Source organism: Protomyctophum parallelum (genome assembly GCF_964188405.1).
Source record: "Protomyctophum parallelum genome assembly, chromosome: 12".
Classification (NCBI taxonomy): domain Eukaryota; kingdom Metazoa; phylum Chordata; class Actinopteri; order Myctophiformes; family Myctophidae; genus Protomyctophum; species Protomyctophum parallelum.
The window spans coordinates 47,782,827-47,809,197 of NC_139712.1; the positions used below are offsets into that span (position 1 = coordinate 47,782,827).

At 43.3% G+C, this 26,371-nt stretch overlaps 1 pseudogene across 1 annotated transcript in view; it reads left to right on the forward strand.

Annotated features, from left to right (window-relative positions):
- Positions 1-25,195, forward strand: part of LOC310867866 (cadherin-10-like) — a 49,293-nt pseudogene extending 24,098 nt beyond the window's left edge. Inside the window, exons 3-11 of the transcript XR_014571072.1 lie at positions 1,069-1,188; positions 8,145-8,312; positions 8,716-8,897; positions 12,101-12,354; positions 19,225-19,361; positions 20,024-20,145; positions 20,500-20,608; positions 20,838-21,089; positions 24,702-25,195. The product of XR_014571072.1 is annotated as a cadherin-10-like (transcript). The remainder of the gene's footprint in view (positions 1-1,068; positions 1,189-8,144; positions 8,313-8,715; positions 8,898-12,100; positions 12,355-19,224; positions 19,362-20,023; positions 20,146-20,499; positions 20,609-20,837; positions 21,090-24,701) is intronic.
- Positions 25,196-26,371: the final 1,176 nt, after the last annotated feature.

Genomic DNA, 26,371 nt, shown 5'->3' on the forward strand with positions numbered 1-26,371 from the left:
ATTTTAATATTATTATTTATCTTTGAATGGGGATCACGTGTTTCTTTTGGATAAAGTGTTTTTAAGAAATGGAAGGCTTGTGTAAATGAAAAGCAGGTGTGTTATAAATAATCAAACTCAAACATTCACATTTGTGTTATTCTTGGAATAAACATTCACACATTTGCGTCTCATACAATAAGAGCTATTCATGTGTGACAATCTGCTTGCTTTATTATTCAATGCTATACATGGGAAGCAGATGACAGCTAACTTTTAAAACACACGTCATGCTAAACTCAGTAACACATCAAACACGTGTGTATGTGTGTGCGTGCGTGCGTGCGTCTGTCTGTCTGTCTGTCTGTCTGTCTGTCTGTCTGTCTGTCTGTCTGTCTGTCTGTCTGTCTGTCTGTCTGTGCGTGCGTATAAGTTTGGCAGTGGGCACTTCAGCAGAGACAACACTCAACTACAGCAGTGGTGACTGACGTTTTGACTTTCATCTTACTCAGTCAAACAGGATATAATGTGTGTGCGTGCGAGTGTTTTCATTATGATAATGCTAAAATAGGATCTAAAGGTGAATGGTGCATTTATATACATGATATATATATATATATATGTAGCGCCTTTATCCAAGGCACTTTACAATGTGCATTACAATCATTCACACATCAATGGCAGAGGAAACCATGCAAGGCACCAACCTGCTCATCGGGAGGGGTTCAGTGTCTTGCTCAAGGACACTTTGACAATAACTCTGGGGGAGCCCGGGATCGAACTCTACCACTCTACCCCCTGAGCCACTATACGTTAGTTCCCTTGTTCCAAGCCGGGGACACAATCAATTGATTGAACACAGCATGTTATGAAAATGCATGGGGGCGATGTTAAGTGGTCCACTGGCATGCAGTAGCTTAGGCTATCATATTGATATATGTTGGTCTCCCTCAAAATGATTTTAAACGGACATTGGAGTCAAACTGGCATTACAATACTGTCAATGCATTACTGGTTCAGTTTGCATTTCATTATATTTTCGACACATTTGCATGTTAGTTGATATTGTATTTATTTATTTTGTGACAGGTACGTCCGTTGCCATGGTAACGGCCAACGATGCTGACGATCAAACATATGGGAACAGTGCCAAGCTTGTTTACAGTATCCTGCAGGGACAGCCATACTTTTCTGTGGATTCTGAAACTGGTAAGCTATCTATCGCACACCAAACATACATGAAAATGGAACCGTTTGAGACCACTGGTCTCCGAGAGTAACGGCAGTGTCAACATAATGGACTTATATTTAGAATACAATTTAAGTGCGTCCAGGTGGTACAGCATCGAGACTGGGGTTTGATTCCTCCACAATGTCTCCAGCTGTGCATGTGCTACAGTACGCCCTCCCAGTGGCTGGTGACTCCATCGAATGAGGCATGTGATTGTTTTGTCTACTCCCTCCCCAGGTCAGCTGTGGGAGTCAGCACAGCTGCAGTGACATGGACCATTTAGTTTACAGTATAGTATAGTGAAGGAGAACAGCTCGCGGGTGGCCTTGTGGTTAAAGTGTCCCCCCTGAGAGTGGGAGGTTGGGGTTCATTTCCCAGGCTGGGTCATACCAAAGAGGCAAAGACTACAAAAGAGTATAAAAACACTAAGCTTTCTGTGTGGAGTTTGCATGTTCTCCCTCGTGTCCCCTATAGGGTAGGTACCCTCACAAAAACATGCAGTAATCCTGGTCTCTAAAACGACCTCCCCCTGGCCAGCCGGGGCGCATGATGGAAGGGAAAGGAACTGGTCGGAATAACGTGTTCCTTCCACGCGCTGGGAGGCATACTATCATCCGACGGAGCATTGCTCCGAAGGATCAATGCTCCGAGGTGCGCTGCGGGTCGGGAGAGGGTTGCGGTTAGGTTTAGGTGTCTGCCCCGGGGGAGGTTAGGGTTAGGGTGAGGGAGGAGGTAGGTTGTCGTTCGGACCAATGATCCGTCGGATGAAAGTACTGCACTCCCACGCGCTAGTCAGGTGAAAAGAAGCAGCGTGGTCTCCTCATGCATAGAAGGAGGAATGAGGTCAGTCCGCTGCCCCCCCCAGGTTGGCAGAGGAAGTGTAGCGCCCAGGATTACATTAGATAATTGGCACTGGGTGAAAAAACTGGGTTGCAAAATCGTGGCAGGCAAAAGTTTGTTGTTTTGACAGAGCATTGTGTTGTAGGTAGAAAAGAAACCAGAACAATTATAGCTAATTGTTTTGGTCACTTAGCTACTGTGCCCTTTCTATTCTCTGGCACATTGCAGTTTGGTAGAAGGGAGTGCCATTATAAATCAGTTACTAAGTATTTCAAGGAGTGTTTTCTATTATTCAAGGTGATTTATTTTTGTTAATGACCAATGGTAGTAATCATTATTGTCTGATGTCCATTGGCATGACAATAACTGACTGAATCATTCACATGACAAACACGCAATGCAACCTTGACGTTAACTAGACATTAACTGTGCACTCGTCTGTTCAATTAACACTCCGAACATGATACGCATATAAATACGTTCTTAATTAGCCATGCGTCCGATGCGAGACACTTATCTAGATACGTTTCGAGCACAAAGTGATTACTTTCAATCGCCTTTCTGCACACCCAGACAATAGATCAAGCAGCCCCGATTCATCCCACAACACTCTCCGGTCACGTGATAAGAAAAAAAAAAAAAAAAGCCTCTTCTTCCCCTCCCTTACTAAAAACAGGACGGGAGGTGCGCAATGTGTAGAATAGTCTCTGCGGCGCCGATGCGAGCGTACATACAACTCCAGTCAACAGAATCACAATGCATGACATCCGACCGGCTTGCCTCCACCTCTCCTCCTGTTTCTCCCTCCTCCCCGCGTCTTGTGTGTCTGTCGGAACCATAGAGTATATATATCTATAGAGAAGACACCCGAGTTCTCCTCCCATCCACTTGCATTGAGTTGCTCAAAAGCGCATGAGGCGGATTCACTCCTCCTTCCGGGTAGGAACAGAGTGCATTCTGGGACGGATTACAATGGTGAGTGGCCCCAAACACATGAACGTGCTGCCGTTGAACGCGCACGAGTGTCGTCCGTCGTGAACGTGTACAATGTTAGTCAACGGACAGCGCGTTCATGTGTTTGGGGCCAGGCTGCAATACCTTCATTCGGCCACTATGTCCATTTCGCCTCAAGATTTCCTCTGGGTGCCTTCTCTATAAATATATATACTCTAAGGTCGGAACATGGAGGCCCCCATGGACACCATCATAACAGATCTAAAGTCGGTCAGATTCTCCTTTCCTTGTGCATACTACGAACAAACAAGAAAACTAACAAACGAATCACAACTTCACGGATTGTATCGTCCCTCTGTGAACTCGGCGAGGGATGGTGGACGGTTATTTTTGATGATGACGCTCATGGGTCAGATGAAACAATGCAAATACTCGCTGGTGTGGAACTGGAGGCGCACAGCAACACCACCGTCCCTCGGCTAGCCGAGTTGGAACGATACAAAGTGACAGACACGTACATAGATGGATAAATAATGACAACGCGTCTTTGCATTGTTTCATCTGCCCGCCTGGCGTCTGCCCGATCCGTCATCATCATCATCATAAACAATAAACAAAACAGTAGTAACGTAGCCCCAATATGTTCCCTCGGTCCCTATGCTCATTCTGTAGCTCATTCAAAAGCCAATTACAGACGAAGGGTAGATGGGATCAATGTGTAGACATTCAGGGCTTTCATTCGGTGTATAGTATGTATAGGATATTTGTTGTGTTTTTTTATTTCTGCCTGTCAATGTCTGACATAAAACGGTCCCTAACTCGGCTTTCTGTTCACGAACAGCACGTTACTACAAAAGCAGGTGTTACATAAAGATACATATATCTCCAGAATGGAATGGTAAAATTAAATTAAATTTTAAATTGGAGTGGACAAATTAAGCTTTCTTTTGAGGTATGTGGGTGTGCTTCTCGCTATGAGAGAACATTTGCTGTCGGCTTTGGAAAAGGTTGGTCCACCAATGCTTTGTGTTAATAAAGAAAAATATTATTTGTTGTGTGTTTTTTTTATCTCTTCACAGGGGTGAAAAAAGGGTTACAAAATTGTGGGATAAAATATATATATATATAGTTGTTGTGGATACATCAATGGGGGACTAGCCTGTTAAAAGTTAAATGTCAAGCATATTTAACACCTAATTCTTACATCTGTCATGTTCTGTGGAAGGTAATTATCCACTTAAAGATGCACTCCACACAATGTTTTTGTTTTGTTTGTTTGTTTTTTAATGGTTTATAATGTGTGTTTGAAGTGTAGCCTACTTGTGATAGAAACCCTGGTCTTGTAGCACTGCATAATTTCTAAAGTACTCTCAAAGCTGTTTTGAAGGTGTGATGCATGAAATAATAATAATAATACTCTTTATTGTCCCGAAGGATATTCATCTTCACAGGTCTGTTCAACACCAACAACAAAAGCAGCACATAGTACAGAAAAACATTACACTAAGACAAAAATACAAAAACATGAGTTCCCCCCTGTGTACAGAAACCCTCCTATCGGCGGGGCAGTTTGTTTAATGCCGCGATGGCTGATGGGACAAAACTCCTACTGAAACGAACCTTTTTCCAGGGTAAGGTTCTGTATCTTTGTCCTGATGGCATGAGGTTGAAGAAGCGATACAGGGGATGATCAGTGTCACGTGATATTGAGAGTGCTAGCCGTGTGATGGCATTATTGTTCATATCAGAAAGTGTTGGTGTGGGAAGTCCGATAATCTTGGAAGCAATACGGGTAATACTGAAAAGTTTGTTTCTGTTAGACATGGGTAGTATGTTGTAAAAACATGCGGAACAGTACAACAGAATAGGTTGGATAATGCTTTTGTACAATAATAAAAGAAGATGAGGAGCAACAGATAATGATCTTAACTTGCGGATTACATGAAGTCTTTGCTGAAAACGTGACTGGATAGATGTAATATGTTGATCAAACCTAAGTCTATTGTCCAGGGTGAGTCCAAGATATGTGAAACTGGCAACCTGTTCTATTGTCTTACCATTAATGAAAAGTGGGTTAAGTCCAGTGTGGGTTGTTACAATGACCAGTTCTTTTGTTTTGTCCACATTCAACACTAAATAGTTGTCAGTGCACCACTGTGTAAAATGAGAAATGGTGTTCTGATAGACCGTGATAGAGTTATTGTCATGGAGCAGTCCGAGAATAGCAGTATTATCAGGGTATTTGAAATATGTGATGTTGCTGGGTGAGGGGCTAGTACAGTCATTTGTGTATAGTTGCGAGTGCAGTGATTGCGAATGCAGTGAGCACTAACTAACTATGAGACCCTGCAGATCATGTCTGTCTGTGTGTCTCTGTCTGTCCCGCTGTTACACCACCCGCCCGCCACCAGAGGGCGCAGCTGTATCACACAACACACACGCACGCACGCACTCACACACACACACACACACACACACACACACACACACACACACACACACACAACTTAACTTAAAAAAACTTCACTTAAAAAAAAAAACTTAACTTAAAAAAAAAACTTTAAAAACACTTAACTTCAAAAAACTTAACTTAAAAATAAAATCTTAAAAAACACAAAAAAACTTAACTTCAAAAAAAACTTTAAAAACACTTGACTTCAAAAAACTTAACTTAAAAATAAAATCTTAAAAATACACAAAAAAGAGAACTTTAAAAAGAAAACCTTAAAAAAGTACGTAATTTATTCTAATTGTTGTTATTGCCATTTACGAGCTGCGTTCGCTTCCCGCGTTTGCGCGTCTTACTTGTGTATAGAGGAAAGGACTGAGGACACAGCCTTGGGGGGCCCCTGTGTTGGTGATAACAGTTGATGAGAACGATGTACCTACTTTAACTGCTTGTGGTCTGTTACTCAGGAAACTGTGAGTCCAGTGTATGAGGAGTGGTGGGATATTGAGGAGGTGCAGTTTCTTGATCATTGTGATGTCATCTCACATCAACAGTGACATGCATACATGTCTCTGCTCAGCCTCAGATTGACACAGAACACACCCAAGTCCCTAGAATAGGGGCGCTAGGGTTCAATGGGTTAATAAAAAAGACCCCATTTAATCTCTGCATATGTCTCCCTCAAGTATAGGAGGAGCTAATACTTGCATCTAACCATGTTTAATACCACCCCTCGCCTTTCCTTTCCTTGGAATATCTGGGGGCTCCCCACAATAAAATGTGGATAACAGGATGTTGATACCCATGTAACTTGAGAAAGCCCGGAGGGCGGGGAGGAGAATTATATCGTGTGCGGACATTCCACTTTTTTCTTCAATTAACAGGATGTTGGCCCATTTGGTCCGCCCTCAGCCCGCCCCTCCTCTTCCGATGGGGCACTTATGTTTTCATCTACAGTATATAATCTAATATATAAATGCACCAAGTCTCTGTACGTGTGTACGTCTGTAATCCACGTAACTCGAGAACCTTTCGCCCTGCCGATTTCAAATTCCACCCCCACAGGGACTGCAGTGCCCGGTGTCGAGTCCGTCGGATATAGCCGGTAGTCCAGAACCAGCCTCTGCCCGGGATCTGGACCTGATCGCCCCTATTATTATCTTCCTGTTCTGACATCACAACACTTCATATTTGGGCATGCCTGACACAGCAGAACTGACATCACACTGATGTTCTGACATCTGTATAGACTCAATATTTGGGCATGCCTGACAAATAACTCCATATATGAGCATAACAGGGACACAGATGGAGCTGGCCTGTTCTGACATCACAACAATGATGTTCTGACATCACAATGATATTCTGACATCACAATTATGCTCGACCTCGCCCTTTATTAGCCAATTGATCACACCTGATCACTCCCCAACGGGCACTGTTCTACTTCCACTAGTCAATTTACAATTTACAATTTAGGCATTTAGCAGACGCTCTTAATCCAGAGCGACTTACATTAAGCAAGAACAAAAAGCATGGGAATACATCACATAACAGCATTTATCATGAAACATGCGTAAGCTAAGAAAGTAACAGTGGAATATCTATATAATGAAACTATACATATATATACTACTATGCTATGTACTATGGCGTGCTATGACTATATACAATGCAATTATAGTGCTGTCTACATAACATGCTATAAGTCTGTATCAGATGCTATCTAAGTCAACAGAAATGCTATCTAAGGGGGTAGGGTAAGTGCTATGGGCCATGATGGAGTCTGAAAAGGTGGGTTTTCAGACTACGGCGGAAGATTGGGAGTGATGCTGCAGTTCTGACTGCAATGGGAAGTGCATTCCACAGTTTTGGAGCCAGAAGGGAGAAGAGTTTGGGACGTGTGGAGCGGCGTTGTCCCGGCGTTTTTAGTGAGGGTATACTTCCCCAATGTACAAACATTCTCAATGCCCCTGCTGACAGTTTCAGTAGCGCAGCTCAGGATCTGTTCTTGAGAGATTGAATCACACAGACTATTTAGACTTACAGCATGTGAGAACATGTCGGACACACACATTCTCCTGTTGTGTGTATAAGGGCAACACCGGACCAGAATGTCCTGATCTGATTCCCTGGACATTGTCCAGAGTTCATAATGTGAGAGTCTCTTTGTGTGTAATAGAAACAAACACTCTATTCAGACGGCTTGGAAAAGCCCTTGGGTCGGAAAGCCCTCTTGAAAAGGAGGATATAATGCTTTTACACAATACAATACAACCACTTGGTTGCTGATATTGTGAGAAAAATTGGACATTGACATATTTTCCACTGTTTTCAAAATGCCTTCTGAATGCCTTTCTAGCCTCATGAATAGTAGCCTACATTCATATTGTACTCTTAACCCATTCTGACCGGGCACCCATTTTGGTGTCGGCATCATGTCATGCTTTAGCTATTTAAAAATAGCAGATCTACAAGCGCGATATGAGCTTGTTGGTCTGCTATTTTTGAAAAAAATCGAAGAACGACTGACATTTTTAGAATCTGATCTCAGGTCAGAATGGGTTCATCAGGACCAGTGTGTGTCCGGCGGAAACCTCGTATGAATCTGATCTCAGGTCAGAATGGGTTCATATGCAGTATGACTTCCTATGAATTACTTGAATTACTGAAGTTAAACGTTCTCTGCAGGCACCATCAAGACGGCCCTGCCCGGCATGGACAGGGAGGTGAAGGAGAACTACCAGGTCGTGATCCAGGCTAAAGACATGGCTGGACAGATGGGGGGGCTCTCAGGGACCACCACGGTCAGCATCACTCTGTCAGACGTCAACGACAGCCCGCCACGCTTCGCTAACCGTAAGATGCCATTGTCTGTCCCCTTCTCCGCATACTCTCTCTCTGTCTCGTATTGATTTTTCACTTTTGCAGTGTACAAAATATAGATATTTTTGCTGTTGAATTATTTTTTCCTTGCAATCACACGCACGTACGCATGTACACACACACACACACACACACACACACACACACACACGCACACACGCATCACACACTCCCTCTTTCACACACACTCATGCATGCACGCAAGCAAGCAAGCAAGCAAGCACACATGCACACACTAGAGATATTGGTCAGGTAACAAAATCATATAACCTCTAGTGCATGTGGAATTAACACATGTCTATTATCGGACATCTACGGAACACACAAAATAAACAGTAAATAGGCTATTCATTAACATAATATGCTCTCTCTACAGATTCCTTTCGTATGACGGTGGTGGAGTCGAAGGAAATCGGCGACACCATTGGCCGGATCAAAGCAGACGACCCAGATGTTGGCCGCAACGCAGAGATGGACTACAGCATTGTTGGCGGCCACGACATGTTCAACATCATCACAGACCAGGCCACGCAAGAGGGGGTCATCACAGTTAAACAGGTAAATGTCACTTCTTACACATCGAACATAGTTGTCCTTCGTAGAACAGAACTAGAAGGTTGTCAGTAGTTTGGTCCGGAACTAAAAGTGGGTTGGTGTTTTATCAGGGTCAGTGAAAAAAGGGTTTGGAATGTGGGATCTGACCTTATAGTATTTTTTCAATATTTGTATTAAGCTTTTTCAAAATAAGACAGACAGATTCAAAATAAGAAAGACAAAAAAAAGAAAGAAAAGAGAGGAAAGAAAAGAACAGGGCATGATTTTATTCTAAATGAGTCAATACGTTACATTACACTGCAATATTGTGTAGAGTGGAGGACATAAGCTAAATGCTGAGGTTCAATGTGACATTTCGCAAGAAATGGCTGCCATATAACATCAAACTTATTTGAGTTGTCCATGTCATAGCGAACTTTCTCCAAGTAAGTTCCGTTAACCAGGTCTTAAAATGAGGTACTTCATCCGATTTCCAGAGTCTTAGAATTACTTTTTTTGCAATTACTGTACCATACCATACATCATTGTATTTTGTACAGAGACATTGTGATTTGACAGTATTTGAGAAGAACAAAAAAGTGCGGTCTCTGGGTCAGGTTCAAACACACATCTATACACATCTGAAAACCATTTGAATATATCACACCAAAATGTATACAATTTTGGGCATGTCCAGAAGAGGTGGGTCAGGGTACCTTCTGCCATTCCGCAACGATCACATAGTGGGGATGTAGTTGGGAAAATCCTGTGTCATTTAGTTTTTGAGTAATTTTTTCAATATCCCTCTTCACTTTTTCCACTTTTTCAAGAAAGTTCATCTTAATAATTAATTTGGGATTTTTAGGGAGGGTTATGACCTTATAGTAGGCAGTATTTAATAGTATGTACTGTAATTGTATATATTTCGGGGAACATATTTCGGTAGTGCTGTCGCCTCACAGCTAGAAGGTCCTGCGTTCGATTGCCGCTGGGGACGCTGTGGGCGCTGGGGCGTGTTCCCTCCTCTGCGTCATCAGTGCCCCGAGGGTTGGCAAAAGGGCCTTTCTGCGTGGAGTTTGCATGTTCTCCCCGTGTCCCCTAGGGTAGGTACCCTCACAAAAAACATGCAGTAACCCTGGTCTCTAAACTACCTATCCCTGGCCAGCCGGGGCGCCTGATGTAGGAGAAAAGGAACTGGTCAGAATTCCACGCGCTGCGTCCGGCCGGAGAAATTAACTACATTTGTTGCACTCTGTTGGAGTTGGAAAGAGTCTATTGGAGTTGAAAACGGTCTCTTTGGTGGAGAGAGAGACACCTTAAAGGAAAACTTCACACTTTCTGCAAAAATATATATGTTAATGATATATAAGATATATAATATAAGATTTAGAACACTTTCCTGGGCGTCTTTATGTGTGTAATATGTGGTTTTAGATATTTTAGATTTTAGCAGTGAGCCCGGTGTCTCTGATGTCATGGACACTGAGCTCACCTCCTTCCTGGACTACATGTTGTCTCAGTAAGACAGCCCTCCACCTATCCACAAGGAGGAGCAGTGCACCAAAGCATTATGGGAATTATAGTCCAGGAAGGAAGTGAGCATCAGAGACACTGGGCTCACTGCTAAAATCTAAAATATCTAAAACCACATATTACACACATAAAGACCCCCAGGAAAGTGTTCTAAATCTTCTAAATGTCATTAACATATATTTTTTTGCAAAAAGTGTGAAGTTTTCCGTTTGACTGTTTTACACGCTTAACCCGCATTTTAATCAACCCCCCTTCACTGCCGAGATTGTTGTATTAACTTTAGAGCATACGCTGAATTATTTGGGCTTTTAATCCGCGAAAATCCAGCAAAAAAAGCTTCCTCGGTATGTTGTGATCCGAGCGTATCATCCACCATCTTGGTGCACCCGGAAGACGCACACAAGACTCGTCTCAATGAGGCGTTGCACCCCATGCATTTCCATTGGCCTCAATTTCCCAGAAGCCCTAGCAGCCCACAGCATGTGACGATTTCCGGTTTCGTCATCAAAGCGAATGCATCTAGTCTCTATCTCCGCGACGAAGACGGCTTTTCTTTTTATTTATTACAATGCAGCGGATTAAACACATAAAACAAAAGGCGGGTATAGCGGGGTTGGCAGTGACAGTAACCTGGAGTAATCCATTCCCGGCACGGAAACTGTTGTCTCTCTCTCCACCAAAGAGACGGTTTCTAACTCCAATAGACTCTTTCCAACTCCAACAGAGTGCAACAAATTTAAACCGATGCCGACGATAAGTTGTTGGCAGCATACTCTATCCAACTCCTTCCACGGCTGACGTCGGTGCGGTGGAGAGCTACCTTTAGGAAGTGAAGTGTCCCTTTAAGTCATACACAGGGTGTCGATCTGCAGTGTTCTACTGTACCCAGTGTTCTACTGTACCCAGCGGTTCTATTCATGTGATATTGCATTTGAAAGAAGATCTCCACCAAGAGAGAGACAGAGAGCAGAGCAGATGATTTGAAATGTGTCTGATTTGAACAATGCTGCTGATTCCTCACTAAAAAGATGATTTGAAATATTTGGATACATCAAGTAGCTATTCAACCCAAGTCTCTACCAAAGTTCAACATCATTAAAATCATAGTCTTGTTTTGTATGCAGGGCCAACGGTATACCCAGTTTCTCTTCTCTGCTAGCACGATTTCCATAAAAGATGCTTATATAATGTTACTTTCAAGAGCTGCTTCTTCTGCCGTCGGAAAAGGCTGGAGCTCACTCTGCCTTAGTTCCCTTTGTCTGCATTTCAATCAACCCTTTAGTTTATCTCATTTGTCAGGTTGCTCTTTTCTTTCCTTCCCTTTTACAGTTACAGCCAATTATGCTAAGTGTTTGACTTCAGTGTTAAAATAGATGATGTAAGAGTAAAGCTGAGATTAAGAACAGTTCCTTGATAGTATTCATTAAAGTGAGAACGGTTTATGAAAGCAGCCGTGCTGAGCCCTGTTATTAAAACCTAAAGATACACTTTGCCTTGAAATGAATAACGTAAAAAAAATACTTTTTTTGAAGCCCTCTTTTAGGTCTCGAATAAGAGAAGTTAAATAATTATCATTATTTCTGCCTATTGCTTGGATTCTGCAACGATTTTCTAACGAATTACAAGTATAAATATTATTATTGGGGTGAGATGAAGTGCGCCCCCTAACAAGACTTCCTCTTTTCATCTTTCAGCCGCTGGATTATGAGACCAAGAGGGACTATGAGTTCAAGGTGGAAGTGAGAAACACGTATCTGGACTCGCGGTTCCTCCAGGGGGTGCAGTTCAAGGACCATGCCACGGTGCGTGTGGCGGTGGAGGACGTGGATGAGCCGCCCATCTTCACCAGGAACCCCTACATCATCGACGTGCACGAGGACACGGCGGCCGGCAGCTTCGTGGGCGTCGTGTCGGCACGGGACCCGGACGCCGCCAACAAACCGGTCAAGTGAGTCCTACACAAATCCTGCCCTCTGTGGTATGGGCAATACAATGCAGACAGGACCACTACAGAATGTGGTTTGGGCAATACAATGCAGACAGGACCACTACAGAATGTGGTTTGGGCAATACAATGCAGACAGGACCACTACAGAATGTGGTCTGGGCAATACAATGCAGACAGGACCACTACAGAATGTGGTATGGGCAATACAATGCAGACAGGACCACTACAGAATGTGGTATGGGCAATACAATGCAGACAGGACCACTACAGAATGTGGTATGGGCAATACAATGCAGACAGGACCACTACAGAATGTGGTATGGGCAATACAATGCAGACAGGACCACTACAGAATGTGGTATGGGCAATACAATGCAGACAGGACCACTACAGAATGTGGTATGGGCAATACAATGCAGACAGGACCACTACAGAACCATCGGAAAGGTGTTCTTTCTTTTGAACCAAAATGCGGGAACATTAAAGGACAACTTTAGTTTTTTTCAACCAAGGTTCATGTTTTAGGTTGTTATTAGAGAAAGTAAAAGGTGAGTGTTTTTGACAGGGGGGCGGGGGCAATTGAGCATGGGGCTAAATATGTATTTTCTTACCAAATTTGATGGTGATTTATTTATTTATTATTTACTATAGTCCTAATAAACCGCAGGAAATTACATCTGGCCACAGAAGATCACAGGATCTACTGAATGTGTAGGTATAGCCTACTGGGGGAAGGCTTATACTGTGTGTATAGGCTCAATATGTCAGTTTGTCACATTCAATAGATCCTGTGATCTTTTGTGGCCAGATGTAATTTCTTGGGGTTTATTAGGACTATAGTCAATAATAAAAAAATAAATCGCCATAATATTTAGCCCCATGCTCGAATGCCCCCGCCCCCCTGTCAAAAACTGCTAAAATCCCCAAAACGAAAGAAAGCAGCAAATGAAAGAAAATTAACACTCACCTTTTAGTTTCTCTAATAACAACCTAAAACATGAACCTTGGTTGAAAAAAACTAAAGTTGTCCTTTAAACTATCTTATTGTAAACTATATGGACCTTATTCTAAACTATATTTTTTCCCAGTTCCCCACCATGGTCAGATGTACTATGGAAGGTGTGTATGAATACAAATGATGCTGGGTGACTTTCTACTGCTTTTTCTTTTAAGCAGAAGGAGAATAAAAACTGCACTCTCAGTAAGACTTTAGAACTCTTGTTCATTCTGAACGGGCACCCATTTTGGTGTCAGCATCATGTTATGCTTTAGCTATTGAAAAATAGCAGATCTACAAGCTCATATCGCGCCACCGAGTGGCGCGATACGAGCTTGTAGGTCTGCTATTTTTGAAAAATCGAAGAGCGACTGACATTTCTAGAATCTGATCTCAGGTCAGAATGGGTTCATCAGACCAGTGTGTGTCCAGTGAAAACCTCGTATGAATCTGATCTCAGGTCAGAATGGGTTAATAATGATGTATAGGATCCGCAGCAGCAGTCAAACCAAACAGACGCGTTTCGGTGTGCGGGCCTTCATCAGTGTAGGAATTTACATACAAGCGGAAATGACATGTTTATATAGAATTCATGTATTATTTGCAAAGAGAAGCATTTTGGATTCACTTAATTCTTAGTTGGTGTTAAACTGCTTTCTATGAATAGTTTTGGGTCTGTGTTTTTTTGTGTATTATATGAGATACTGTGATGACACCTTGATATTATTGACATGATATTTGCTATGCTTTTTATTAATTTGTCATTTAATAATGAGACACGGCTGTATAGTTTTTTAATTAATCAAAAATTCTATAAAACATAAACATGTATTTTCCCTCTTGTATATACAGTACATTCTTATACACTTTGGCCTGGCCTGCCTCTGTGTCCCTTTGTACCGGTACTCTCCCCTATCTATAGCCAAATTCCAATACCCAAAATCTTGACCACTCGCTCACTCACACTCGGTCACTCCAGCATGGCCGTGTTACGGTGAAATTGGTGACCTGCTGAAATATGTGACAATCGTGTTGACATCACATAATGTCAGTGTCCGAATGTAAATTTTGTGGTTTATTAGCAGAGTTCAACCTAGCGGTTTTCAGGCCACGTATTTAAAGACCTCCATGTACTGTAAGTTATGTGAAGTCCACAAGAGGGTCACATATTGCGGCAGCCGGCAGGTCACCAATTTCACCGTAACTCCACCATGCTGGAGTGAGCAAGTGTGAGTGAGCGAGTTGCCGAGATTTGGGGTATTGGAATTTGGCTTATGTGTTTCCCCTCACAGATCTATGTGTAGGTTCGCATCTACCCCAATCATAGGTGCATTGGGAGCACCTGATCACTGCTCCCTGGAGCCCTATAAAGGAGTTGGTGGCAGCCTGATGACAGCACCCTTTTGTTTGTTTGACTTTATGCCTTGATTTACACACCATACTACATTGATCACACATCCACACTGACACTACTGATATTACTGACTTACAGTACACATCCCACACGGTTTTGTTTGTAAGAATAAGTTATGTTATTTATTATACCTTTTGTTAATAAATGATATTGTTAAAAGTGCACACTGCCTGCATCCTCCTCCATTTGGCATGGCCCCACGCCGGGCCGGGTTGTCACACATCTGTTTGGTTTGACTGCTGCTGCTGCGGATCCTATATCATTATTAATCAAGACTCCTAAAGACCTTTACTAAGACTGAGAGTACAGATTTTATTCTCCTACGTATTTTCTGAATCTGCACCCAGCATACTCCTGAACTCTTACAGACTGTCCTTGATAGGGGATTCACACTGAGACGGACTGAATCCGTTTCATTGGAACCGTTTTCGAATATGGTTGCCTGGTCCCCGATGGCCATGATTCACATTGCCCGAGATTCAACAGCGCACCCGGGTACACTTGCATAACACACTTTAATCCTCCTGATGACGGTGTGCTTGATGGCTGGCGCGCACAGACACTGACCATCAACTGTGCGACATTGTCTCAAATAAATCCAGACACACTGAATTGCATTGCCTCTTTGGCTTTTTGCCGTTATACTACTTGTCAGCCTGCCTGCTATTCACTGTGTCAGTCAGTTCTGTGCTCCAGTGTATTAGTTTGCTATGGATTCTACTTTAGCATTATTATTATTTTGTTTTACTTTTTGAAACTGTGCCAAGCAAAGCCCAAGAGCCACGTGTAGTCCGCAGAATAAGATCAGCGCGGTGCTGCGCGTATAAGCAGATTCAACAGGAGAAGGGCGGCGTTGAGAAATGCGCTGGTGTTACGCATCGTGCAGAGGCTGTGTTACGCTTGGCTCGTCGACTGCATGCATTCACATTGGAACGATCTGTATCTGAATACACTTCAACGGTCCAGAGACCCTCCCCCCATGCGGTCCCGGGGACGGTTGGGCGATCCGCTCCCGGGAACGGTACGCATCATTCACACAGAGGGCATGTAGATTAGAGACAACTGGGTGCTTTTGAGATTTGGCAATGTGAGTGAAGAGGAAAAGATTATGCAAGAAAGCGTTAATGTTTTATACTTTTATTTGCTTTGTTGAACCCAATATATCTCGAGGGTTTCCAATTAGCATATCCTGTCCAAGATACAACCAAGTTGCCTGGACCTATTATACCCGTTGCCTCCACGCAAGCCATTTTGAATTAATTGGACAGATTAATTCAAATTCAAACTGATAATTATGTCAGCTCCACTAATTATACATGTGATCAATCCCAAATAAATTACTCACTGTATATGAGACTGTGTAGTGCATTTAACCCATTCTGACCGGGCACCCATTTTGGTCTCAGCATCATGTTATGCTTTATCTATTTAAAAATAGCAGATCTACAAGCTCATATCGCGCCACCGAGTGGCGCGATACGAGCTTGTAGGTCTGCTATTTTTTATGAATCTGATCTCAGGTCAGGATGGGTTAATGGGCTGCTTTGGTGCTCTGGCTTATACAGTAGGTGCTTCTGTTCTCCATACCAAAGGACCACTGATTTCCGTCTGGCAGCAAGAATATATCTTTTCATCTGTTTTTACCATAGTCATTATTTTGTCCGAGGATAACAGCCATGCGTTGTTTGAGTGGAGAGAGCATTGGACTAGCCTCTCGTCCTCCACTGGCTGTGGCACTCATTCTGTGTGTGCCGAATTGCCGATGCACTTTCTGGCCTCTCTAAATGGCCACTTATTTTCGTATTCTTCTTTTGATGTGTGCAGCTCTGAGCTTACCATGTTGAGCACAGCAAGTAGAACATAGGGTTTGTCTCTTGTCTCTTTTTGTTTTTCAACTCTGCTAAGGACTCACTAGCTCCAGACAGTGGAACAGAGTTTAAGGCCCTTTCCCAATTCCTTTTTTAACCCTACCCCTCAGCCCTTGCCCCTTCCCCTTGTCCCTACATAATGAGTGTCAAGGGGTAGGGAGATAAATCATCCCCCTAGGAATTGGAACGTCCCTAAATATTGAACGTCCCTTGTAGATATTGATATACAACCTGTTCTCAGAAAATAGCTGATCTGCAAGCTCACTACAGGCCAGTGGTCCCCAAACTTTGATGGCATTTCTGTCTCTAGGACCCCCAATTTATATTGTAAAATCAATGTTAATTAACTCTGAGAGTGTACAAACTATCATTTAGCCCATAACCCACTTTGGAAACTACTTTCCATTTGATTTAAGCTGTAGAGATGGAACGTAAATATAACATTGCTGTGGTTATGATGAAATAAATATATTGTAATTTTGTCTCATGTTGGTAGCCCACCATGCAGAATGTAATTCAGCTAGATATAGCTCATTCTGACACCTGCTCAACAGTTGTACCTGATTAATTGATTATTGTATTAACAGTTTGTATAGCATGGGTACAGATATATATACAGGGTTAGAAAAAGGAAAAACAATTTACAGTATAGAAAGAAGGGGCTGTGGTCACTGTTCATTGTTTTTAATATCATTAAGAACAGAGTCATTTTCTATCTATGAAAATGCCATTGTGATTCATCTCCATCCAATATACAGTCTGCACAGCAGCTTGCAATCTGTTCCGTAGCTGGTTTGCCTGGGGAAAAAACACCATTGCTAATTAGTTATGCAAGTTTTGCAACTTGTGGGGATTAGTTTAACATTGGTCATGATAAAACCATAGCTATCACTGCAGCGAGTAGCCAACGTTATGCAGTGACAGCGTTATGTAGGTACAGTAGGCTATTTCACGGCTTTTAAGAGCTCCAAAAGCAGAATGTTGACATATCGTGGTCTGGGGGGTCGGACTGATGCCTGCTAATAAGCTAGCTTGCATCCGAGTTGTATCACCGGCGCACCAGCGATAAATAAAAAAGAATAAAGCGCCGATGCGGCGCCAAATGAATGGGTAACGTTGTATGAATGCAACGCCGTATCATATCGTTAGTTCACGTGAAGTAACGTTAACCTTTGCTAGAGATTACGATATTTTTGGCGATGCAGATTGTTAATACATTCAAACAATATTGGTTATTATAATATTTTTCCATAATAAAGGACATAAAAGGCTTCTTACCTCGTCCGCCTTTCAGCCCTCAGTGATGTTGCTCCGTTTGAAGTCCCGTCAAGATATCCCTTCAAACGAAGGGGATTCTACCCCTCACCCTCGGCCCTTCCCCTCCATCCAAAGACAATTGAGATAACCCTTCCCCCTCACGTGAACGCGCATAAGCAAGGGCAAGGGCTAAGGGCCAGGACGAAGGGGGGAATTGGGATTGAGCCTAAGTATTCATCCATTGAGCTACTTTCTCATGCTTTTTTTTTCTCTGAACCATCATCTGACAATTCAGAGATTTGATTACCACGGCACAGGAATCAATAGCAAGAAACAAGCAACAATCACTTTATTGATTCAAAGTCTCCTCTCCTCTCTGCTCTTCTTTTTGGTGAGAGCTAGATTAGGGAGAAGTGTGAAAATGTGCTGCACTTAGTTACATCTAAACATCTAATTTGTCTGCATAGAAAAGGGGAAGAGAAAGTGAATTATTCATGGAATTCCTCCTGGACATTTCCCTGTGGAAAGATGGCAGCGGTGTGAAGTGAATACAGACACTTGTTTGTTCCCCCCAGAATTATGTAAGACCTCTCCTGTGTCATGGCAGTGGCACAAAGTCAAAGTGAAAGATTCTAATTTGCTCGATCAATGGCGCTTGCTCTGTGTCGACATAACCTCACATATGGCGCCTGCCTAGTGTCAATGCAGAGATATGCCGCCGTGTTGTGTAGCTTTGGTGCTACACAGCGCATTGTGTTGCATGGTCTACATGTATAGTAACTAGGGATGCACCGATCCGATACTCGTATCGGAGATCGGCGCCGATCCAGGCTAAAATTCTAGATTGGGTATCGGATCGGTGGCCGATCCATTATCCGATCCGATCCGATAATTATGTGTAATTACAGTATGAAAACAACTCTACCTCCTCTGTGACACAGCAGTGTAGTATTGACAGTATAACATGTGGAATGCAGCCAGGCTAGCCTGCGCACACATTAACCTGGTCTAATTGTTGCACAGTTATTTAATAAATAATTCAGTGCATTTATATCTGTGTTTGTTACATTTTGTTTTACAAAGTTGGGAAAGTAATGTTTAAGTCAAGCCTTGATGTTGCCTTACACAAAATAATGATTCCAGACTCCACACAGTGAGGCATACAGCTTAATAGGTTATTACGTTTCTTTGTGGGGGGTATCGGATCGGTACTCTGTATCGGCAGATACTGGACCCCCATGTATCGAAATCGGTATCGAATGCCAAAAAGCCGGATCGGTGCATCCCTAATAGTAACCATTTCCAAACATTTCATTATTTCATTCTTTGTTTAGATACTCCATTGACCGCCACACAGATCTGGAGAGGCTGTTCAACATCGACTCCACCAACGGCACCGTCACCACGCTGAAAGCACTGGACAGAGAGACGTCCAAGTGGCACAACATCTCTGTGGTGGCAACGGAAATAAGTAATTGTTCTTTTATTTGCTGCCTCATTATACTGCAGGCCTTATATGTGTTTACTGCAAGCTAGGAGAGATAAATACGCATCGCACAAAAATTATTTGTGGGAGTAAATCCCCTAAAACAGGGGTCCTCAACTAGAAATGATGAAGGTCCACAAATATTTTTTTGAATAAGACAGAGGTCCGGTCCCATGCGCGGCGTCCTTCGGAGAGCGGGGCTCTATGCCCGTTTAGTATGGTCAAGCCAAACTTATACAAATCAGATCCCCTTCCACCCAACCAATAATGGGGTGCAGAGTGCAGGCCCGGAGTGGAACTCCAAATCAGGCCGGGAGTTATACGCCCTGGCAGGCCACACTACGCGCGTGTAGCCCGCGCCAGAATTTTGGGGGCCTTTGCAGCAATTTCACATGAGAAATGTACCATCTGATGTTATTTATATTATTAACTTAAAAAATAAATATATATATATTTTTTTTTTTGCCTAGGGTCCACAGAGAGGTGGTCCGCGGTCCCGGTCGTGGACCGCGGTCCGCCAGTTGAGTACCCCTGCCCTAAAAGAATGAAAATGCATGCATGCACATGTGTCTATGTGTGTGTGTTGCTGTGCATTGTGCAATAGTTTCTGCAATATTCCACAACAAGCTGTTTTTTGTTTGTTTCAGATAACCCACGGCAGACAACTCGAGTGCCGGTATTCATCAAAGTGTTGGATGTCAATGATAACGCACCAGAATTTGCGATGTCCTACGACACATTTGTCTGTGAGAACGTCAAAGCAGGACAGGTGATTTAACGTCAATAACATCTTATACTGTGCACGAGGATGCTTATACGCACACCAAACTCCTTGCAGTGGTGCCGGTCCACAGGGGAGCAAACATGCAAAGTTCTTGAAGGAACAAGAAGCTGGCCCGCACACACTGATAGCCAAAGTGCCAATATTTTATTTAGAACTCAGAGTATAGGACATGAAGCCATAGCAAAACATCTTATAGTCAATACATGTATAAATGTTGGTAGGATTTCTTGGGGGGGGGGGGGGGGGGTATAATTGTATGTATGTGAAACTGAAAGCTGTGTGGGAAACAAAGACAGGCATGACCATTTTGAACAGTTCCTATGTTATACTTTCTCACAGTTGATTCAGACGATAAGTGCAGTTGACACGGATGAGCCCCTCGTTGGACACAAGTTTGTCTTCAGTATCAGCTCCAACAACCCAAACTTCACCATTGAAGACAGAGAAGGTACAATGTGCTTTTAAACATATACACTGTACAGTATACTGTATCATCAGGTAAAACTCAAATCAGGTTAACGTACAGAAAGACCAAAATCACTGGCAAAATGCTTGAACCTACTGTGTACAAAATATAATGTCATTACAGTATATAGGACAAGATAGGATGTAGTCAGATTCACAGTGTTTACAGAGTCACATATCATTGCGTTCCTCCCGTGCGTCTCCACTGATAGATAACACTGCCAACATCCTGACGAGAAGGGGCGGGTTCAGCCGGAGAGAGATGAGCGTGTACTTCCTGCCCGTGGTCATCTCGGACAACGACTACCCCATCCAGAGCAGCACCAGCACGCTCGTCGTGCGCGTGTGCTCCTGCGACAGGCGCGGCAACATGCAGTCCTGCAACCCTGAAGTCCTGCCCTTTTCAGACGGGCTGATCACTGGAGCCCTGGTGGCCATCCTGCTCTGTGTCATCATACTGCTTAGTGAGTACTGAGTGGGCTATGCCCCTGTGTGTGTGTGTGTGTGTGTGTGTGTGTGTGTGTGTGTGTGTGTGTGCGCGTGTGCGTGTGCGTGTGCGTGTGCGTGTGTGTGTGTGTGTGTGTGTGTGTGCGCGTGCGCGTGTGCGGGTGAGTGCAAATGTGTTTAAAGGTTGAAAAAGGGTTCTTATCTTAGTGCCATATTTGTTTTTTAGCACACATGGAATTTATGGGAGTAACAATGTGTTGGCCCATTTGAAATATTAAGGATTCTCATTATCCCTGTAAGCATGATGTGGAGCACTGCGTCATGGCTGTTGTGAAGCTCAAGATGCTAGCAACTGAGCAATCTGCGAACCCATTGGCAAAATAATGAAATAAAAATCCTTTGAATTTGCCTCTGGGTGCACCACCCAATTCCCTGTGTAGAGACTGGATGTTCTCACTCTCCTTCAGCCCTCCTCTTAGGAGATGCGTCTTTGTTCATTCCTACAAATAACAAACTCCACAAGTAACGGGAGTTACCGACAGATTCAGCTGCAGAGTTCTGAATCTGTCTCGAGAGATTAATATCAAGTGAAGGTTGCTCGTCTTTCTACACACTAAAGCAACAACAACCACACTTTCAAACACTCTACACAACACAGAGATTCATTAAAGCAAAGTTGAAAGTGGGCTTTCGATGAAAAGGTTCACTGAAGTGCAGTTCAGTGCCGGTTTCCAACGCAGAGCACAGTCACGTAGAGGATGATAGGCTGGTAGTGTATCAAGTGGTTTCCCAGTAAAGCACCTCATTAGTCACATTGGCTAAAAGTGCATACCGGTAGATAGATACCGAAACCTTGGGTGGTTTGATTCATAGTTAATTGAGTCAGAAGTGCAGAGCCAGCTTTGGAAGAATCCTTTCTGCATCTAAGATAAAAGCATGTGTAATGTCTCAGTGAGAGAGACTACTTTACATACATATAGCCGTCTTCCTCTAGAAACAGTGCAGTGGCTGAAAGCTGCTTTCATTAGCAAATAAATCCTGTTGACAAAAAGGTCTTTGTGTATTTCGCTGGTAAAGTAGGTCACATGCTATTTCCTGACATCCTAAAGTGCCACTTCAGCCACCCTTTGTTATTTAATGCAGTAGGCATACAGTGCAAAACAGGGTGAGTGCATATATCGTTTTTCCCAGCAGAATGTGCTTATGTTCAAGGGCATATCAATAAGTAATGGATTTCAAAATGTCACAGAACTTTATACCGCCTGGTAGTCTTAGTCTCTTGGGCTTTGGTATAGTGATAAGAGGCAATATGTTTTTGTGTGACAGAGTATGTTCCCTATACCAGTGGTTCCCAAAATGGGGTCCGGCGGGGACCCCCAGGGGTCCTTGAGGGAGTTCCAGGTCCCCAGCTAAATCATAGTTTGGAACCAAATGGACCCTTATGGGTCTGTAACTCTGAGAGTCTACATTTGTACACTCTCAGAGTTAAATTAACATTGATTTTACAATATAAATTGGGGTCTCAGAGATAGAAATACCATTACATGGGGATCTGTAGACTAATATGCATGACAAACTGGGGGTCCTTGAAATTAAACAGGTTAATGATCACTACTATAGCCGTAAAAATCTTCTCTTATGCGGGTCTCTGACATATCTCTTCAAATGGGGGTCCGCGGGCTAATTAGTGTAAATCTTTGGGCGTCCTTGACATGAAAAAGTTTGGGAACCACTGCCCTATACTGTTTGCATCTACATGAGCAGCCTCTCCCCTGTGCATGTTCAACACACGTTCAAAATGCATATTCTCTTTACATTCTAATTCCCTGTTCTATGACTCGCAATCGCACGCAATGTGCCTCAGCTAACTGCAACATGTGCAAGCAAATTGACGCCGACAGACTAACCCTGCACTCAGCATCCATACCATGTTTTATAGCTTCCCGGCAGTCACCTGTCTGGAGGCTGTGGAGAGATCTTTTGCTCTCCTCTGAAGCGAAATACCATGACATCTGCTCATTATCCTATACGCCTTTTCCCGCATGAACGCCCCTCTGACTCGCCTGTCTCATCTGTCTTCCATGCACCATTGTCTCTTATTGGAAGAGTGGTGGAAAGTAACTAAGTACATTTACTTAAATACAATGTTGAGGTATTTGTAGTTTACTTAAGTATTTCCAATTGGCAATACTTTTACCAATTCCTCTACATCTCAGATCCAAATATTGTACTTTGCGTGTGTGTGTGTGAGTGCATGCGTGTGTGAGAGATAAATTAGACACCTCGGCATGGTTTGCGGACCACCTGCCTAATAATAACCCCATGTGCCCCATCCCTGTACATAAATTGGTGTTCATATATTCGAACGGGTAAAGGACTAGTTACAAAACATACATTACCCACTTCAAATGCTATTTTCAAAAGATGATTATAGTAGATTTTTAAACTTTAAATGGGACATTCTGCACAATGCATTTTCTTTTGGTACTTTAAGTACGTTTTGAAGCCAGTACTTTTGTACATTTACTCAAGTAAATGTTAAATTCCAGACTCTTAACTTGTACCAGTATTTCTACATTGCAGCAGTATTGATACTTTTACTTTAAGTAAAAAAAAAAGCGAGTACTTTTTTCACCACAGGTTATTGCCCTCTATTTTGCCTCACCTTCCGCCTCGTAGAAAATGTGCCGCCCTTGGTCCGTTGGAAGTTTCAGGAAGTGTATAGTTCCTCAGAAAAAAAGAAAATAAACTGTGAGGTACTGTAATTAACACTTACAGTTGGAGGCATGCAAGAGAACTGAACCTGTGAGAATACCTGCTGGGAGGGGAAAAGGCATGAAGGGAAGTACGGAGGCAGGAGGCGGGTTGGGGGGTCTTGGGTTCTTGGAAATATTTCGCTCATTCACACTGTGCAGCTGTATGCGTGAAGAGAGCGCCGGCTTCGCAGCCTCAGATTAACCCATTCTGACCTGAGATCAGATTCATACGAGGGTTTCCACTGGACACACACTGGTCTGATTAACCCATTCTGACCTGAGATCAGATTTAAAAAATGTCAGTCGTTCTTCGATTTTTCAAAAATAGCAGACCTACAAGCTCGTATCGCGCCACTCGGTGGCGCGATATGAGCTTGTAGATCTGCTATTTTTCAGTAGCTAAAGCATAACATGATGCCGACACCAAAATGGGTGCCCGTTCAGAATGGGTTAAATGCCTTTCATCAACAGAATAAGATATGATAAGACATAAGACATCTCGCACATAAGATATGAAGACGTGTACCAAGAGAGTACAGTACGGTGTGTGTGTGTGTGTGTGTGTGTGTGTGGGGGGGGGGGGGTTCCCATGAGCACCGTGGCTTTTGTACTGTGAATGTGGAACTGAAGGGGAAAGAGATATGTTTTTCTCCCCCTGCCAGATCCTTAATAATAGGAGATAAACGCCAGTGGCAGTGCAAAGGTATTTATTGCCGATAGCAAAATGTGTCTCCACATGCTCGCCCCCCCGTGATGCTCTTTAATGCATGACACACGTAAGCAGGTACACGTCTTGCACTGAACTATCTCTCTCTGCTGTGTACTTCTTTTTCCTTTTCTTTCGTTTCTACTTTCTTCTCCCCTCGCTCACAGTGATCGTGGTGCTGTTCGCGTCCCTGCGGCGACAGAGGAAGAAGGAGCCTCTGATCCTCTCCAAGGAGGACGTGCGGGACAACGTGGTCAGCTACAACGACGAGGGCGGCGGCGAGGAGGACACGCAGGCCTTCGACATCGGCACGCTGCGCAACCCGGAGGTGATCGACGCCAACAAGATGCGGCGGGACATCATCCCCGAGATGCTGTTCCCCTTCCGCCGGGCGTCGCCCATCAAGGACAACGCCGACGTGCGGGACTTCATCAGCGGTCGGCTGCGGGAGAACGACGTCGACCCCACGGCGCCGCCGTACGACTCGCTGGCCACGTACGCCTACGAGGGCAGCGGCTCGCCGGCGGAGTCCCTGAGCTCGCTGGAGTCGGCCGAGTCTACCGAGAGCGACCACGAGTACGATTATCTCAGCGGCTGGGGGCCGCCGTTCAAGAAGCTGGCCGAAATGTACATAGGCAAGAGCCCCACCCGGGACACCTAGCGGCACAGAGACGAGACAGATTTTAATATATTCCCACTCTTGTCTTTTTGTTTAATTCTTATTATCTATCCTTCAAGCTCTGTACACCTCTCTTACACTTACACTCACTGTCTGGCTATCTATAATAGATAGGGCTGTCACTTTTAATAATTAGACATTTTTAGTTTAGTATTAGTTTGAACTTTGTGAAATATTACATTTTCAAACTGTAAAGATTTCAAACTGTAATGATTTGTGCAACATCTAAATTGAAGCACAGCGTTCATTTGAGATAAAGCATTCACCCCTGGCGCCGTCCATTGGCTATGCTAGCGGGCAAACTTTGATTAAAGCTACTTATTTCCCCCAGTGAAGGCCAGTACTGAGTTAACTAAGAACGTGGAAGTATTCAAGGCTGTTCACAGCCTTGGGGCATGAAGTACTTCTTATTCTCACCACTAACGTTAAAAGTTAGGAGGAAAGAAAGCCACCCCATTCTAATGAATGGAACATCTCAAACCCAAAGCACCCAAGAAGCATTTAGGTGATGATGGCAAAATTATCGATCAAGATAAGGCTAGAGTTTGGGATATAGAGGCATGAACATTAATTCATTCATTTGGGGGTGATTCATCTATTGTATTGATGCATCAATTGGATTTTCAACAATCCAACTACATTGATGTAAATAGAAAATTGTCCTTCTAGTGTTACTGGTATCAATTTAAAATCTATGAAAGGATAATGGTCAAGTGACCATGCAGACTCAATGTTGAAAACACCATTACGTACAAACTCTGGGCTCGCCATCAGAAGCGGACTTGAGCCCTGTGAGGAGTGCCTGAGCAAGACACAAGCTGAGGCAACTCATTGGCAATCGAGTTGCACTGAATTGCCTATCTATTAGTGCAAGTCGAATGCCAATGAGAATAGAAATAATGATCTCTCCTCATCAGTATGGGACATGAATAGGATATCATCATAGCAGGGTACGATTCATGTCCGCATCCGACGTTAAAGTTAAGTTGACCAAGTTGACGACGTGGGTTAGAATCAAAATTTGTGAAAAAGTGTTTGCCAATCTCAAAGAAGATGAGATGACAATTAGATTTAGTTGAACCCAATTCCCAATTCCCATATTGACCTGATTATTTTTAACAGTTTACTATTTGTGTGCAATGTTACACTTCAGACGTG